Genomic DNA, 16944 nt, shown 5'->3' on the forward strand with positions numbered 1-16944 from the left:
GAAGAATGGGTAGCTGTGAGAGATGACATTGTGAAAGCAGCAGAGGCTCAAGTAGGTAAAAAGATGAGGGCTATTAGAAATCATTGGATAACAGAAGAGATGTTGAATGTAATTGATGAAAGGCAAAAATATAAAAATGCAGTAAATGAAGCAGGTAAAAAGGAATACAAACTTCTAAAAATGAGATTGACAGGAAGTGAAAAATGACTAAGAAGGGATGGATAGAGGACAAATGTAAGGATGTAGAAGCATGTATCATGAGGGGTAAGATAGGTACTGCCTACAGGAAAATTAAAGAGACCTTTGGAGAAAGGAGACCCACCTGTATGAATATAAAGAGCTCAGATGGAAAACCAGTCCTAAGCAAAGAAAGGGAAGGAGAAAGGTGGAAGGAGTATATAGAGGTATGGAAATGGAAGAGGACATAGTTTAAGATGAAATGGGAGATACGATACTGCATGAAGAATTTGACAGAGCACTGAAAAACCTAAGTCGAAACAAGGCCTCAGGAGTAGACAACATTCCATTGGAACTACTGATAGCCTTGGGAGAGCCAGCTGTGCCAAAACTCTTCCATCTAGTGAGCAAGATGTATGAGAGAGGCGAAATACCCACAGACTTCAAGAAGAATATAATCCAATTCCAAATAAAGCAGGTGCTGACAAGTGTGAAAATTACTGAACTATCAGTTTCATAAGACACAGTTGCAAAATACTAACATGAATTCTTTACTGATGAATGGAAAAACTGGTAGAAGCCGACCTCGGGGAAGATCAGTTTGGATTCCATAGAAATGTTGGAACATGTGAGGCAATACTGACCCTGTGACTTACCTTAGAAGATAGGTTAAGGAAAGGCAAATCTATGTTTCTAGCATTTGTAGACTTAGAGAAAACTTTTGACAATGTTGACTGGAATACTCTCTTCCAAATTCTGAAGGTGGTAGGGGTAAAATACAGGAAAGGCTATTACGATTTGTACAGAAACCAGATGGCGGTTATAAGAGTCGAGGGGCACAAAAGGTAAGCAGAGGTTGAGAAGGGAGTGACAGAGAGTTATAGCCTGTCCCTGAAGTTATTCAATCTGTATATTGAGCAAGCAGTAAAGGAAACAAAAGAAAAATTTTGACTAGGAATTAAAATCCATGAAGAAGAAATAAAAGCTTTGAGGTTTTCAGATGGCATGTAATTCTGTCAGAGACAGCAAAGGACCTGGAAGAGCTGCTGAACAGAATGGACGGTGTCTTGAAAGGTGGATATAAGATGGACATCAACAAAAGCAAAATGAGGATAGTGGAATGCTGTTGAATTAAATCAGGTGATGTTGAGGGAATTAGATTAGGAAATGAAACATTTAAAGTGGTAAATGAGTGTTGCTATTTGGGAAGCAAAATAATTGACGATGGTTGAAGTAGGGAGGATATAAAATGTAGACTGGCAATGGCAAGGAAAGTGTTTCTGAAGAAGATAAATTTTTTAACACTGAGTATAGATTTTAGTGTTAGGAAGTCTTTTCTGAAAGTATTTGTACGTAGTGTAGCCTTACATGGAAGTGAAATGTGGATGATAATTAGTTTAGACAGAAGAGAATAAAAGCTTTTGAAATGTGGTGCTACAGAAGAATGCTGAAAATTAGATGGGTAGATCATGTAACTAATGAGGAGGTACTGAAAAAAATTGAAGAGAAGAGGAATTTATGGCACAACTTGACTAGAAGAAGGGATCAGTTGGTAGGACATGCTCTGAGGCATCAAGGGATTACCAGTTTAGTATTGGAGGGCAGCGTGGAGGGTAAAAAGTGTAGAGGCAAACCAAGAGATGAATACACTAAGCAGGATGTAGGTTGCAGTAGTTATTCAGAGATGAAGAGGCTTGGACAGGATAGAGTAGCTTGGAGAGCTGCATCAAACCTGTCTCTGGACTGAAGACCACAACAACAACAACAACAACAACAACAACAACAGCAAGGTGTGATACTATTCTGGAATACATCAACTCAACAGTTTTGGAAAATGATGTCAGCAGTGAAACATGTCAGTAGTTATTGACATCTCTCCTATCACCTTTCTTAAATATGGGTAGACAATGGCAGATTTACGCTGGTCTGAAAAGGTGCCTTGAGTTAGTGATGCATTACATATTTCAGGTGAGACCAGGCTTGACATATGGAGCAAAATTCTGTAGTGTTCTATTGCAAACACAATCAAAACCAGATGAGCTTTTATTTTTGAGTGAATGTATAATTCTCTTAATTTCAGAAGTGGTTTTTGGTGATACATTCATATGTTTGAATTGTATGAGAGTTATTTCTTTGGCATTCTCCTATGAGTTTTCTCTTAAAATGTTTGGCTCTGTACTTTCTGCTGCATTTAAAAAAATTATTTTTAAACATATTTGCTACCTGTGACATATCTTTTATAACCCTTCCATTTAGTTCAACAGTGATGTTATCTTGTTCTCTGGCAGATTATCCTTTCTCTTCGTTCACTACATTCCATATAGCTTTATGTCTGTTGTCAAAATTACTAATTTATGACTCTATGTACATGTCCCTTGATTTGTAATAACCTTTCTTAATAACTTTGAGTAGTTTTTGTAGTGTGCTGCTATTGCAGGATTCTGTGATCTTGTAAGGGAAAGGATATGATACCCATGCCGGTTCCTGGATACAGCATGTAAGGAATTAGTAGCACTCCACTTAGAGATGGCTTTTTTTACTTTCAACTGTCTATTGGGAGCGGACTGATGCTGTTTCTTGGGCTCATGGGGGCCGATCTCAATGCAGTGCTACTGCCACACAAGTCACAAGAAGAGTAACAATGATGAACCATAAAATATATATATATATATATATATATATATATATATATATATATATATATATATATATATATATATAAAAAAAAAACAAAGATGAGGTGACTTACCGAACAAAAGCGCTGGCAGGTCGATAGACACACAAACAAACACAAACATACACACAAAATTCAAGCTTTCGCAACAAACTGTTGCCTCATCAGGAAAGAGGGAAGGAGAGGGGAAGACGAAAGGAAGTGGGTTTTAAGGAAGAGGGTAAGGAGTCATTCCAATCCCGGGAGCGGAAGGACTTACCTTAGGGTTTTTGCGGAGGGAATGTAAATAAAACTTAATGGGGTCATTGTGGGGGTGTTGTGAGGGTGACATGGTATTAGAAGGTGGAAAGTGTAACATGAGGTGAAATGAAAATGAAAATAAAAATATATATATGGGGAGAGATAAAGGTGAACCGGAAAGAAACTGGAGATCTGGAATGAAAAAAGGCGAAAAGGTGTTGGTTACAGCTGGGCTATGTTGGACTTGGGTTGGTAGACAACGATGTGCATAAAGGTTAGGTGGTTGTGTTGCCGCCAAAACACGTTAAAGGACGGAGAAATTCGGGAAAATTTCGAAAAAACTGCGTGTAGTCTATTAAAAGGAATGGTATTGTGGTGGCAGATTATGAAAATGAGGCTAACAATTGTCTGACGAAGAAATAATGGCGTTAAAACCTGTGGGAAGCGGCTAAAAATGATGAGTGATGTGGGAAAAACGGAAATGGAAATAAAGCGAAAGTTATTAGAACTGGCCGAAATGGTTGTTTAAAAGGTGAAAGGAGCTGTTTGTGACCTAGAAACGGTGGATATTATAGCGGCGGTAGTGCTGAAAGCGGCAAAAAAAATATTTTGTTGGTTATGGTTTGGAGGTGGGTTACGTATTATTGAGTATATATATAGGCGGGATAAAATAGTATAGCAGGTTACGGTAAAAAGGAGAAGGTGAATACAAAGTGAAACTACTGGCAAAAACAGAAAGAGGAAAATAAGACGACAGAAAAGATTTCGAAATGCAACAGTGACAATAACAAACGTAATTGTTGGATTCAAATTAATGATATCAATATAATGGAAGGAAACATTCCACGTGGGAAAAATTATATATAAAAACAAAGATGAGGTGACTTACCGAACAAAAGCGCTGGCAGGTCGATAGACACACAAACAAACACAAACATACACACAAAATTCAAGCTTTCGCAACAAACTGTTGCCTCATCAGGAAAGAGGGAAGGAGAGGGGAAGACGAAAGGAAGTGGGTTTTAAGGGAGAGGGTAAGGAGTCATTCCAATCCCGGGAGCGGAAATACTTACCTTAGGGTATATATAGGGTATATATATATATAAAAAAATCAAAGATGAGGTGACTTACCGAACGAAAGCGCTGGCAGGTCGATAGACACACAAACAAACACAAACATACACACAAAATTCAAGCTTTCGCAACAAACTGTTGCCTCATCAGGAAAGAGGGAAGGAGAGGGGAAGACGAAAGGAAGTGGGTTTTAAGGGAGAGGGTAAGGAGTCATTCCAATCCCGGGAGCGGAAAGACTTACCTTAGGGGGAAAAAAGGACAGGTATACACTCGCACACACACACATATCCATCCACACATATACAGACACAAGCAGACATATTTAAAGACAAAGAGTTTGGGCAGAGATGTCAGTCGAGGCAGAAGTGCAGAGGCAAAGATGTTGTTGAATGACAGGTGAGGTATGAGTGGCGGCAACTTGAAATTAGCGGAGATTGAGGCCTGGTGGATAACGGGAAGAGAGGATATATTGAAGAGCAAGTTCCCATCTCCGGAGTTCGGATAGGTTGGTGTTAGTGGGAAGTATCCAGATAACCCGGACGGTGTAACACTGTGCCAAGATGTGCTGGCCGTGCACCAAGGCATGTTTAGCCACAGGGTGATCCTCATTACCAACAAACACTGTCTGCCTGTGTCCATTCATGTGAATGGACAGTTTGTTGCTGGTCATTCCCACATAGAATGTGTCACAGTGTAGGCAGGTCAGTTGGTAGATCACGTGGGTGCTTTCACACGTGGCTCTGCCTTTGATCGTGTACACCTTCCGGGTTACAGGACTGGAGTAGGTGGTGGTGGGAGGGTGCATGGGACAGGTTTTACACCGGGGGCGGTTACAAGGGTAGGAGCCAGAGGGTAGGGAAGGTGGTTTGGGGATTTCATAGGGATGAACTAAGAGGTTACGAAGGTTAGGTGGACGGCGGAAAGACACTCTTGGTGGAGTGGGGAGGATTTCATGAAGGATGGATATTTCAGGGCAGGATCTGAGGAAGTCGTATCCCTGCTGGAGAGCCACATTCAGAATCTGATCCAGTCCCGGAAAGTATCATGTCTCAAGTGGGGCACTTTTGTGGTTCTTCTGTGGGAGGTTCTGGGTTTGAGAGGATGAGGAAGTGGCCCTGGTTATTTGCTTCTGTACCAGATCGGGAGGGTAGTTGCGGGATGCGAAAGCCGTTGTCAGGTTGTTGGTGTAATGCTTCAGGGATTCCGGACTGGAGCAGATTCGTTTGCCACGAAGACCTAGGCTGTAGGGGAGGGACCGTTTGATGTGGAATGGGTGGCAGCTGTCGTAATGGAGGTACTGTTGCTTGTTGGTGGGTTTGATGTGGACGGATGTGTGAAGCTGGCCATTGGACAGGTGGAGGTCAACATCAAGGAAAGTGGCATGGGATTTGGAGTAGGACCAGGTGAATCTGATGGAACCAAAGGAGTTGAGGTTGGAGAGGAAATTCTGGAGTTCTTCTTCACTGTGAGTCCAGATCATGAAGATGTCATCAATAAATCTGTACCAAACTTTGGGTTGGCAGGCCTGGGTAACCAAGAAGGCTTCCTCTAAGCGACTCATGAATAGGTTGGCGTATGAAGGGGCCATCCTGGTACCCATGGCTGTTCCCTTTAACTGTTGGTATGTCTGGCCTTCAAAAGTGAAGAAGTTGTGGGTCAGGATGAAGCTGGCTAAGGTAATGAGGAAAGAGGTTTTAGGTAGGGTGGCAGGTGATCGGCGTGAGAGGAAGTGATCCATCGTAGCGAGGCCCTGGACGTGTGGGATATTTGTGTATAAGGAAGTGGCATCAATGGTTACAAGGATGGTTTCTGGGGGTAACGGATTGGGTAAGGATTCCAGGCGTTCGAAAAAGTGGTTGGTGTCTTTGATGAAGGATGGGAGACTGCACGTAATGGGTTGAAGGTGTTGATCTACGTAGGCAGAGATACATTCTGTGGGGGCTTGGTAACCAGCTACAATGGGGCGGTCGGGATGATTGGGTTTGTGAATTTTAGGAAGAAGGTAGAAGCCAACCCAAAGTTTGGTACAGATTTATTGATGACTTCTTCATGATCTGGACTCACAGTGAAGAAGAACTCCAGAATTTCCTCTCCAACCTCAACTCCTTTGGTTCCATCAGATTCACCTGGTCCTACTCCAAATCCCATGCCACTTTCCTTGATGTTGACCTCCACCCGTCCAATGGCCAGCTTCACACATCCGTCCACATCAAACCCACCAACAAGCAACAGTACCTCCATTACTACAGCTGCCACCCATTCCACATCAAACGGACCCTTCCCTACAGCCTAGGTCTTCGTGGCAAACGAATCTGCTCCAGTCCGGAATCCCTGAAGCATTACACCAACAACCTGACAACAGCTTTCGCATCCCGCAACTACCCTCCCCACCTGGTACAGAAGCAAATAACCAGGGCCACTTCCTCATCCTCTCAAACCCAGAACCTCCCACAGAAGAACCACAAAAGTGCCCCACTTGAGACATGATACTTTCCGGGATTGTATCAGATTCTGAATGTGGCTCTCCAGCAGGGATACGACTTCCTCAAATCCTGCCCTGAAATGAGATCCATCCTTCATGAAATCCTCCCCACTCCACCAAGAGTGTCTTTCCGCCATCCACCTAACCTTTGTAACCTCTTAGTTCATCCCTATGAAATCCCCAAACCACCTTCCCTACCCTCTGGCTCCTACCCTTGTAACCGCCCCCGGTGTAAAACCTGTCCCATGCACCCTCCCACCACCACCTACTCCAGTCCTGTAACCCGGAAGGTGTACACGATCAAAGGCAGAGCCACGTGTGAAAGCACCAACGTGAGCTACCAACTGACCTGCCTACACTGTGACGCATTCTATGTGGGAATGAGCAGCAACAAACTGTCCATTCGCATGAATGGACACAGGCAGACAGTGTTTGTTGGTAATGAGGAATACCCTGTGGCTAAACATGCCTTGGTGCACGGCCAGCACATCTTGGCACAGTGTTACACCGTCCGGGTTATCTGGATACTTCCCACTAACACCAACCTATCCGAACTCCGGAGATGGGAACTTGCTCTTCAATATATCCTCTCTTCCCGTTATCCACCAGGCCTCAATCTCCGCTAATTTCAAGTTGCCGCCACTCATACCTCACCTGTCATTCAACAACATCTTTGCCTCTGCACTTCTGCCTCAACCGACATCTCTGCCCAAACTCTTTGTCTTTAAATATGTCTGCTTGTGTCGGTATATGTGTGGATGGATATGTGTGTGTGTGCAAGTGTATACCCGTCCTTTTTTCCCCCTAAGGTAAGTCTTTCCGCTCCCGGGATTGGAATGACTCCTTACCCTCTCCCTTAAAACCCACATCCTTTCGTCTTTCCCTCTCCTTCCCTCTTTCCTGATGAGGCAACAGTTTGTTGCGAAAGCTTGAATTTTGTGTGTATGTTTGTGTTTGTTTGTGTGTCTGTCGACCTGCCAGCACTTTCATTTGGTAAGTCACATCATCTTTGTTTTTAGATATATTTTTCCTACGTGGAATGTTTCCCTCTATTATATATATATATATATATATATATATATATATATTTTTTTTTTTTTTTTTTTTTTTTTTTTTTTTTTTTTTTTTTTTTTTTTTTGGAGGATGCAGCAATATCAGTTCTGGAGAAGGGGGTCAACTTCACACCAACACCGACTGCTATAACTGCTGCAAATTTCATCAGTGCTGCAGAACAAGTAATTTCCACCCTAGTGACAATGCTGAAGAGGTACACCAGAAAAAGCATGCCACGCCCTCCATAGAGCTGTCCCACTGAGGACGAACATCATGAAAGCAGAAAGAGTTGCCATTTTAGAACTACAGAACAATCTGAGACAGTCATTCTATATGTGGACAAAAGAAATGCCACAGTTCTAGTACCACTGCTGAGTACAATCACAAAATGTATGACATACTCAAGGATCCAGCATTTAGAAAATTGTAGGAAGATCTGACCAACAGATTGAAGAAGAAGACTATGGAGCTTCTGCACCAGTTGCCACCAAATGAAATCATCGAGAAGCTTTGAGCATGAGTTGCTGCACCACCAAGGTTCTGTGGCTTACCTAAGGTTGACAAACAGGATATTCCTATATGTACTGTCATAAGCAACATAGGTACACCAATATACCAGCTGGCCAAACATCTAATGGCAGTATAAAGCCCCTAAATTGATAAATCTCAGCATCACATCAGGAACTCCATACATTTCATTCAACAGGTGCAAGAACTATGCCTCTGTGGCCAGCACCTTAGCTCTCATGTGGTATCCCTATTCACAAGAGTGCCACTTGCTGATTCCCTCAAGTTGATCAAGGGGTGATTCAACCTGACAATGACTAATGTCTTCGAATTGGTCCTCATATCAACATTGTTTCTTTTCAGTGGTGACTATTTTGAACAAACAGATGGCGTTGCAATGGGGTCCCCTCTGTCACCAGTTGTGGCAAATTCGCTCATGGAGAACTTTGAGGAGAAAGCCCTGGAAATGGCTGTACTGAAGCCTACATGCTTTTTCAGATATGCTGATGACATGTTTGTGATGTGGCCACATGAGACTGAAAGACTTCAAGAGTTCCTCCAACATCTGAACTCTTTGCACAATTATCAAATTCATCATGGAGGTGGAAGAGAATGACAAACTCCCTTTTTGTATGTCCTAGTCAAGTGCAGAATGAACCACATTGTAGCACACAATGTATACAGGAAAGCCACCAACACAGATTTGAATCTCCACAGTTCCAGCTTCCATCATCCTTCACACTGTGAGGATGTGTGTGCTATGTACACTGGTACACAAGGCCTGCGCAATATTGGAAGAAGAAAGCCTGTCATGGGAGCTTAACCATCCTAAGCACATTTTCAAGAACAGATATGGTGAGAGAGAAATCTGAAGTGCTTTCAGGCAGATAGCACAAGTCCATCAGACAGAAAATGATGAGGAGGAAAAGACAATTGCTTACCAGCCATAAGCCAGAAAAGTTTCGAACAAAATCAGCAGAATGCTGGTGCGATGTCACATTAATTGCATTTTTCATCCACCTGCAAGATTGCATGCCCTATCAGGTACATTGAAAGATGAGCTGGAACTCCATAAACCAGGTATTTACTGTGTTTCATGTAAATGCTATAATGCTTATATTGGGGAGACTACATGGACAATTGAAGAAAGACGCAAGGAACACAGAAGACATACCGAACTTAAGCAACTAACAAAATCTGTGGTTGCAGAACACTGTATGGCTTGATGGGACTTCATGAAGAAATGGAAGTGTTAAGACAGACCTCGTCATTTTTGGACTGTGTTCTGAAGCAGGCTATCGAAATATGAGTGCCTGACAGGCTGATTAACAGAGACACTGGGTTTACTTGCAGCAAAGCTTGGGACCCAGCACTCAGCCAACTAAAATCACAGTATCAGGTGAGAGTGACTTCTGCACCCAACGCAGGCCACGGGAGTACTAAGGGACCAGAGTTTGTGCTCAGCTTCCAGCAGAGTATGGTCCCTTCCCACGTCACCATTGAACCTGTCATGGCTTGTAGTCAGCAATGGAGGAAGGGGTGGGGGCTGAAGAGTATAGGGGAGGCAGAACATAGCAAAGGTGCTCATTCTACAGGTATCAGATGAAGATGATGACAAGGTATGCTGTCAACATATAGTGTTACATAAATGACTGTACTTGGCAGGACACCTGACAACAGTACAAATACTGGAGGATTTCTATTGGTTCTTACTAAAAGATAAAGTTTTCTTTTCCTTCCACAAGATATTCTGATGCCTCTACTTATTCATGGTTTTTTACATGGCTGTTTAATGTCTTTTCTGATTAGCTAATGCAGAAAGCTGTTTTCAGGTAGCGATACAAATTTATCATGGGAGAGATTAAACATTATGTTAGCATTTTTTTAATAATAAATTTCATCACAGATCATCACTTGTGACCTATTCTTAAAAACAAACAAAAGGAACTCCAGCCTGGAATGTCAACAATATTAGTAAAAGGATAGATTGCTACTCAGCATAAAGATGACTCATTGAGTTGCAGACAGGCACAATGAAAGGGCTGTTACATGTTTAGCTTTCAGCCGAAGCCTACTTCAGAAATGAAAAAACACACACACACACATTCACACAACCTATAGTTGAGTCAGTGTAAGTTGATCCTCTGACAGTTGTAGTGGGCTGGCCGTGACAGTTTCATGGGCCTATCTTAGCCAGTAATGTAATACAATTTTGTTAACGTGTCTACAGCAATCCTTCAGTATTGTCACAGCTCAATAGGCAGTTACCGGTTTTGCCTGTAGCTGTTAGTACCTTGCAGTTGAAAGCTGGCAACAGCGCTGCGAGCTGTCTGTGATCTTCTTATGCTGTGTCAACTGTAGCACACCTCATGCAAACATGACCACCATCTCTGGCAGCATTACCATAGGTTTAGATTGTGATATCTTTGAAGTGGGTGTGTGTTGTAAGGGTAATTTCCATCTGTGCAGTTCAGAAAAGCTGGTGGTGGAAGGGAGGATCCACATGGCCCGGGTTGTGAGGCGGCCATTTAAATCAAACGTGTTATGTTCAGCTGTATGTTGTGCCACAGGTTGGTCTACCAAGCTCTTGGCTACAGTTTTGCGGTGGCTGTTTATCCTGGTGGAAATCTGTTTGATAGCCACACAAATATAAAAAGCTATGCAATGATTGAAGCAGAGCTGGTATACGATATGGCTGCTTTCACAGGTGGAGTGGCCTCTGATGGGATAGGATAAGTATGTGACAGGACTGGAATATGAAGGGCTGGGTGGATGGATTCGGCAAGTCATGCACCTGGGCCTTCCACAGAAATATGACCCTCGTGGCAAGGGGTGGGAGTGAGGGTGGAATAGCAATTGACTAGGAAGACCTGACAAAGCCTGTTGTTCAGTTGTTCCAGTCTGGGGTGGTATTGGGTGTTGATGGGAGGTACTCCTTTGTTTGTTGGTTATTGTGGGTGGTGGGAGGAATGGGTTGTGTGGGGAAATGGCATTGGAGATCTATTTGCAGGAGCCTGTCTGTAAAGGCCTTGAGGAGACCTTCAGCATACTGGGAAAGGGAGGTTTTGTCACAGCAGATAAGTTTTTCCTGGGTAGCCAGGTGTATGAGAGGGATTTTTTGATGTGGTTGGGATGGCAGCTCTGAGATGCAGATACTGTTTGTGGTTCATGGCTTTAATGCGGACAGAGGTGAAATTGGAGCCAGCAGAGAGCAGGAGTTCAGCTTTCAGGAAGGTGGTACACTGGTTTGAGGAGGACCAGGTTAAGCAGAAGGGAGAGAAGTGTTGAGGTTGTGAAGAAGTGAGGGTAGGATGTCCTGGGCTGGAGTCCAGATCATGATGATATCATCAGTGAACCTGTACCAGACCAGGGGTTTTGGGAGGCTAGGAAGGTTTCCTTTAGATGGTCTATAAACATGTTGGCATAGAATGGTACCATGCAGGAGCTCAGATTTGTTTGTATACCTTTCCTTCGAAGGGTAATTAGTTGTGTGTTAGGATAAAGTTAGTAGGGTGTATGAGGAATGAGGCAGTGGATCTGCAGTCTGAAGGACATTGGGAAGTTAGTGTTCAGCAGCAGCAAGAGCATGGGCATGGGCATGATGGGGGCTGTTGGTGTGTCGGGAAGGAAACCATGTCCTTCATCAGGCCTTTGGTTACCTGTCATCATGCCCTGAAATGAAGGAAATGCTATCCAAGATGCTTCCCACTTCTAAAGTGGTTTTCTGTCACCCACCCAACTTCCCCAACACCCTAGTCCATAACTATCCCACTCCCAATTCCAACCTCACTGAGAGAATCTCTCTTTTCATGGATGAACAGCTTCAATTTATTGCTCATAATCTAATGCTTTGTATGAAAGGTATGAACCATTTCCTCCATCAATGATCCACAGTTCCTTTTCCTTTACCACACAGAGCCCTGCTCTTGCTCTTCTCTGTTGATGCCATCTCCCTCTACAGTAATATCCCCAATTCCCATGGCCTCACCACTATTGTGCACCATGCTTCCCAATGCTTGACTGACTCCAAAACTACATCCTCCTTCCTGGTTATCATGATCAAGTATCCTCACCCACGAGTATCCTCACCCAGGTATTCTCATCCACAATTATTTCTCCTTTGAAGGCATCACCTCCAAACTAATCCATGATACAGCAGTGGGCACCCACATGGCACCATTCTGTACCAACTTATTCATGGGCAATCTGGAGTACTCGTTCCAAACCTCCCAGAATCCCAAGCTCTTCACCTGTTTCAGATTCATTGATTACATCTTCGTGATCTGAACTGAGGGTGAGTAAACCCTATCCACATTCATCCTGAATCTCAACACCTTCTCCCTCATTCACTTCTTCCAGTCCTCCTCAGCCCAAAAAGCCGCCTTCCTCAATGTTAACCTTCACCAAATCAGTACCTCTGTGAATATCAAACCTGCTAACCACCAGCAACACCTCCACTTCAACAGCTGTCACCCTTTCCATACCAAGAAGTCTTTTCCATACACCTCAGCCACCCAAGGTCATCACATCTGCTGTGCGTGTCAAGGGCAGGGCATCCCATGAAACAGTCATGTGATCTACTAACTAAGCTGCAATACTGTGCTGTTTTCTATGTTAGCATTATGACTAACAAGCTGTCTGTCATGAGTGGCCACTCAGTGTCTTCTCTATATGGAGTGTATCAATCTATTCTTTTCTGTATAGAATACATGTAAATTGAAGGGGAAGGGGGGCAGAAAGGAATGGAAAGGGAAGGGATTACTGGTGTAATCTGCATTGGGACATTACACAGAATCAATGGCGATGAGCAAAAATGTGTACTGACTGGACTGGGATCTCCTGCTTACTAGGCAGTTGCGTTAACCACTGCATCATCCAGGATAGAGGGTCATTGCAACTGCATAAACTACCGTGACGCGTCTCATGGATGATGCACATTCCCACCGAACACCACCTATCCACAGTTGATGTCCATTTCCTCCATGCTCACAGGGATCTCAGACATTATTTTCCAAAATTTTTGAGAAGGTGATGTATTCTAGAATAGTATCTCACTTTATAAACACCAATATCCTCAACAAATCACAGTTTTGGTTTCAGAATGGTTGCTCTTTATGTTTCAGAAGACTGCTCTACTGTGAATGCCATTTACATGTTCACTCACCAGATTTTACAAGCATTAAGTAATAATACAGCTCCAGTTGGTATTTTCTGTGACATTTCTAAGCCATTTGACTGTGTGAATCACAGTATTCTCCTAGATAAATTGAAGTTTTATGGGGTTTATGGTATAGCCAACCAATGGAAAACGGGGTATCTAACTGAAAGAATGTAGAAAGATATACTTAGTAATTCAACCAATACAGTCCAGGCAGGTAATTCTGATTGGAGAAAAATCATCTATGGAGTTCACCAAGACTCAATCTTAGCTCCACCATTGTTCCTCATATGTGGAAACGATCTTCCGTCTAGTATACAACAAGCAGAATTAGTTATTTTTGCAGATGCCACTAATATTGTAATAATCTGAAGCATACATACAGAAACAGAAGAAATGGTAAACATAGTTGTTAAAAGTATCATTGACTGGTTTTCTGCAAATGTTCACTCTCAATTTTAAAATGGCACAACATATTCAGTTCTGCACATCTTGGGGTACTACACCAGTGATAAGCGTAACACATGCTGCGGAAATAATAAATGGGGTGGAAACTTCAAAATTCTTAGGTGTCCATGTTGATGAGAATTAAATTGGAAAAAGCACATTCTGGAACTCCTAAAACAACTTATTTCAGCCACATATGCACTTTGAATCATCGCAAATCTTGGGGAGAGACAATCAGTAAGTTGACATATTTTACATATTTTCATTCAGTAATGTCATATGGAGCCAACTGCCTTATCACAGTGGTAACACTGGTTCCCGTCAGATCACTGAAGTTAAGCGCTGTCAGGCTGGGCTAGCACTTGGATGGGTGACCATCCAGTCTCCCGAGTGCTGTTGGCGAGCTGGGTGCACTCAGCCCTTGTGAGGCAAACTGAGGAGCTACTTGATTGAGAAGCAGCGGCTCCGCTCTCGTGAACTGACATGCGGTCGGGAGAGCGGTTTGCTGACCACCTGCCCCTCCATATCCGCTTCCAGTGATGCCTGTAGGCTAAGGGTGACACGGCGGCCAGTCAGTATTGTTGGGCCTTCATGGCCTGTTCGGACGGAGTTTAGTTTAGTTTTTAATGTCATATGGAATAATGTTCTGGGATAACCCATCTTTAAGAAAGAAAGACTTCATTGCACAAAACCATGCTGTAAGGGGAATATGGAATTACTCATTCACTGTGTATTTACTCTGTCATGAAGTTTGTTGTAATTTATACACTGCGGCTCAAAAGGAAATGGTGTACATAATTACTATACCAGGAGGAGAAAATTACATTCATTATTTCACATTAATGTTGTGTTTAGCTCAAAAAGGAGTTCACCGTGCTGCAACAAAAAATTTTGATCACTTTCCCAGTTATATAAAATGTCTGACTGACAACAAAGTAAAATTTTAAAACAAACTGAGAAAGTTTGTCCTTGGCAACTCCAATTCCCTAGAAGAATTTCTGTTGCTGTGATGCGTAAAAGTTGGTGGGTAGGATGGCATTTTTCCAAAAATATATCCTGATGTGGGATAGTAAATCCAACATCAGCATATCTTTTTGAAAAAAAAAAAAAATCTTAGAAATGTTCAGAATGTACACATATGCACAAATTAATTTTTGAAGTGAATGTAAAATGACTCATTCCACTTCATTATGATCTATGACGGAAAATGATCCATGGAACATGTAAACAACTAACTAACTATCCATACAAGTTATTTAATCCAAGTTTTGTATGAGATGACTGATTCAAGTGGTGACTCATTGATACTGTCATCATAGCATACTACATTTTTCCCTTTTGTGAAGTTCATAATTTTACATTTATGAACATTTAAAGCAAGGTGCCAACCTTTGCATTTGAAATTTTATTAAGATCTGACTGGATATTTGTGCAGTGTTTTTCAAATCATTTATGACTGCATCTTCTGTAAAAGGTCTTTGGTTACTGTTAATAGTACTTGTCAAGTCATTAATATACAGTATGAACAGAAAGAGTCCTAACACACTTCCCTGGGACATGCCCAAAGTTACTTCTACACCTACTAACAACTCTAAGTCTTAAATCCACAAACTCTCTCTCCATACATTTGTTAAACAGCACTGATTTGGTACCTGACTGGTTTGATCAATGGGTTTCAAGGTGTTGTGTGGGGAAAAGCAAAAGTTTGGTTTTTCATCACCAGTGTTATAGGAATTCATTCTGGATGGCATGGTGCACTTCTATTACCCTCTTTGTAAACAGGTGTGGAGTTTGCTTTCTTCCCTCTGCTGGGCACAGTTTCCTGTTAGAGATATCTAAAGTACTTTATTGTTTGGAGAGGGGCTGACACAGTCACAGATTCTGTACGGAATTTTACAGGAGTTCCATTGGGCTCTGGAACTCTGTTCAGTTTTAGCAGTTTTACCTCTTCTTAAAGCTACTGCTGCTAATAACTCATATTGTCAGTGACGTAATATTAAACAGTCTTAGTATTCCTGAATTTTCCTTTGTAAAGGAATATTTGGGAACAGAGTTCAGCATTTATGCTTCTGTTATGCTGCCCTCAGTTTCACTTTGTTCCTGTGTCACAGATGACAGTGCCCGAACATTTAATTTACTGCCACTGTCAGTCTTTACATAGGACCATAAATTCTTCATGTTTCATGAGTTGTGTTTTGATAAGATGCTGTTATAGTAGTCACTGAGGACTGCATCTATTGCCTTTTTGACTAACAAATGTCTCTATATATATCCTTTAGTTTTGTTCTACTGATATTGTGCAGTAGTTGCTGTTTTAGAAGATAATCTACAGAGGCTGCCTATCATGGAGATCTTTCCCATCATCAACTCAACTGCTCTACTAGATAAATATGATATCCAGTGCTTGATCAAGTATTCGTCTGAATATGAGGCACAGTTCCTTTTTAAGCTTCAGACCAGAACTAAATGTTTCAAATTTCTCCTTGAGAAGTGACGCTACTGCCACTATCTCGGTTACTGGATGAGTAAATTTTTCTTTGTGTTGATATTGACCATTTTAGTCTTTTAATCATTGTTTCTATCATTCTCTCATGGTTACTGATACCAGTTTCAACGTGATCACCCTCAGTGAGGTCAGGTTTATTCGTTGCTATTAAATCCAATACATTTCTGTCATGAGTAGATTTCCAAACTATCTTTTATAATTAGTTTTAAAGAAAATGTTTAGTATTATATTGCTGGAAGTCTTTTCTAGCCTTCCTTTTACAAAAATTTAGTTGTCCAAACCTTGCCCGATCATGACAATATGACTAGGGAATACGCACATCAGCAAGCTTAGGTTCTCTTTTAAGTTACATCTAGAGGTGAGTCTGGTAGTTAATAGAAGGACCCAGTTGTAAGTTTTTGCACTCCCTTAGTACTAAGTCTTGTCCAAATGATCTCACATTCAGATGCTTCAGTTTCTGTCTTGGTGGATTTGAGTTTCTTGTCTACTGTGATTAAAACACTCCCTGCATTGCCCACTAGCTTCTCCTTTTCATATACACCTACACTTACCCCAAAAATCTTACTTTTGTACTTAGTACTAAATGAGCTCCTTTGCTCTTTAAGACTGCTTCAAACTCAGTACTT

The 16944-nt window shown here is 42.0% G+C and overlaps 1 protein-coding gene and 1 pseudogene across 3 annotated transcripts in view; both read left to right on the top strand.

Moving 5' to 3' along the window:
* Nucleotides 1-16944, top strand: part of LOC124777974 (CBY1-interacting BAR domain-containing protein 1) — a 195720-nt gene that overhangs the window by 133653 nt on the left and 45123 nt on the right. The gene's annotated exons all lie outside the window — the stretch shown is intronic.
* Nucleotides 14097-14214, top strand: LOC124778399 (annotated as a pseudogene).

The sequence above is a fragment of the Schistocerca piceifrons genome, chromosome 2 (genome assembly GCF_021461385.2).
Source record: "Schistocerca piceifrons isolate TAMUIC-IGC-003096 chromosome 2, iqSchPice1.1, whole genome shotgun sequence".
NCBI classification, from domain to species: Eukaryota; Metazoa; Arthropoda; class Insecta; order Orthoptera; family Acrididae; genus Schistocerca; species Schistocerca piceifrons.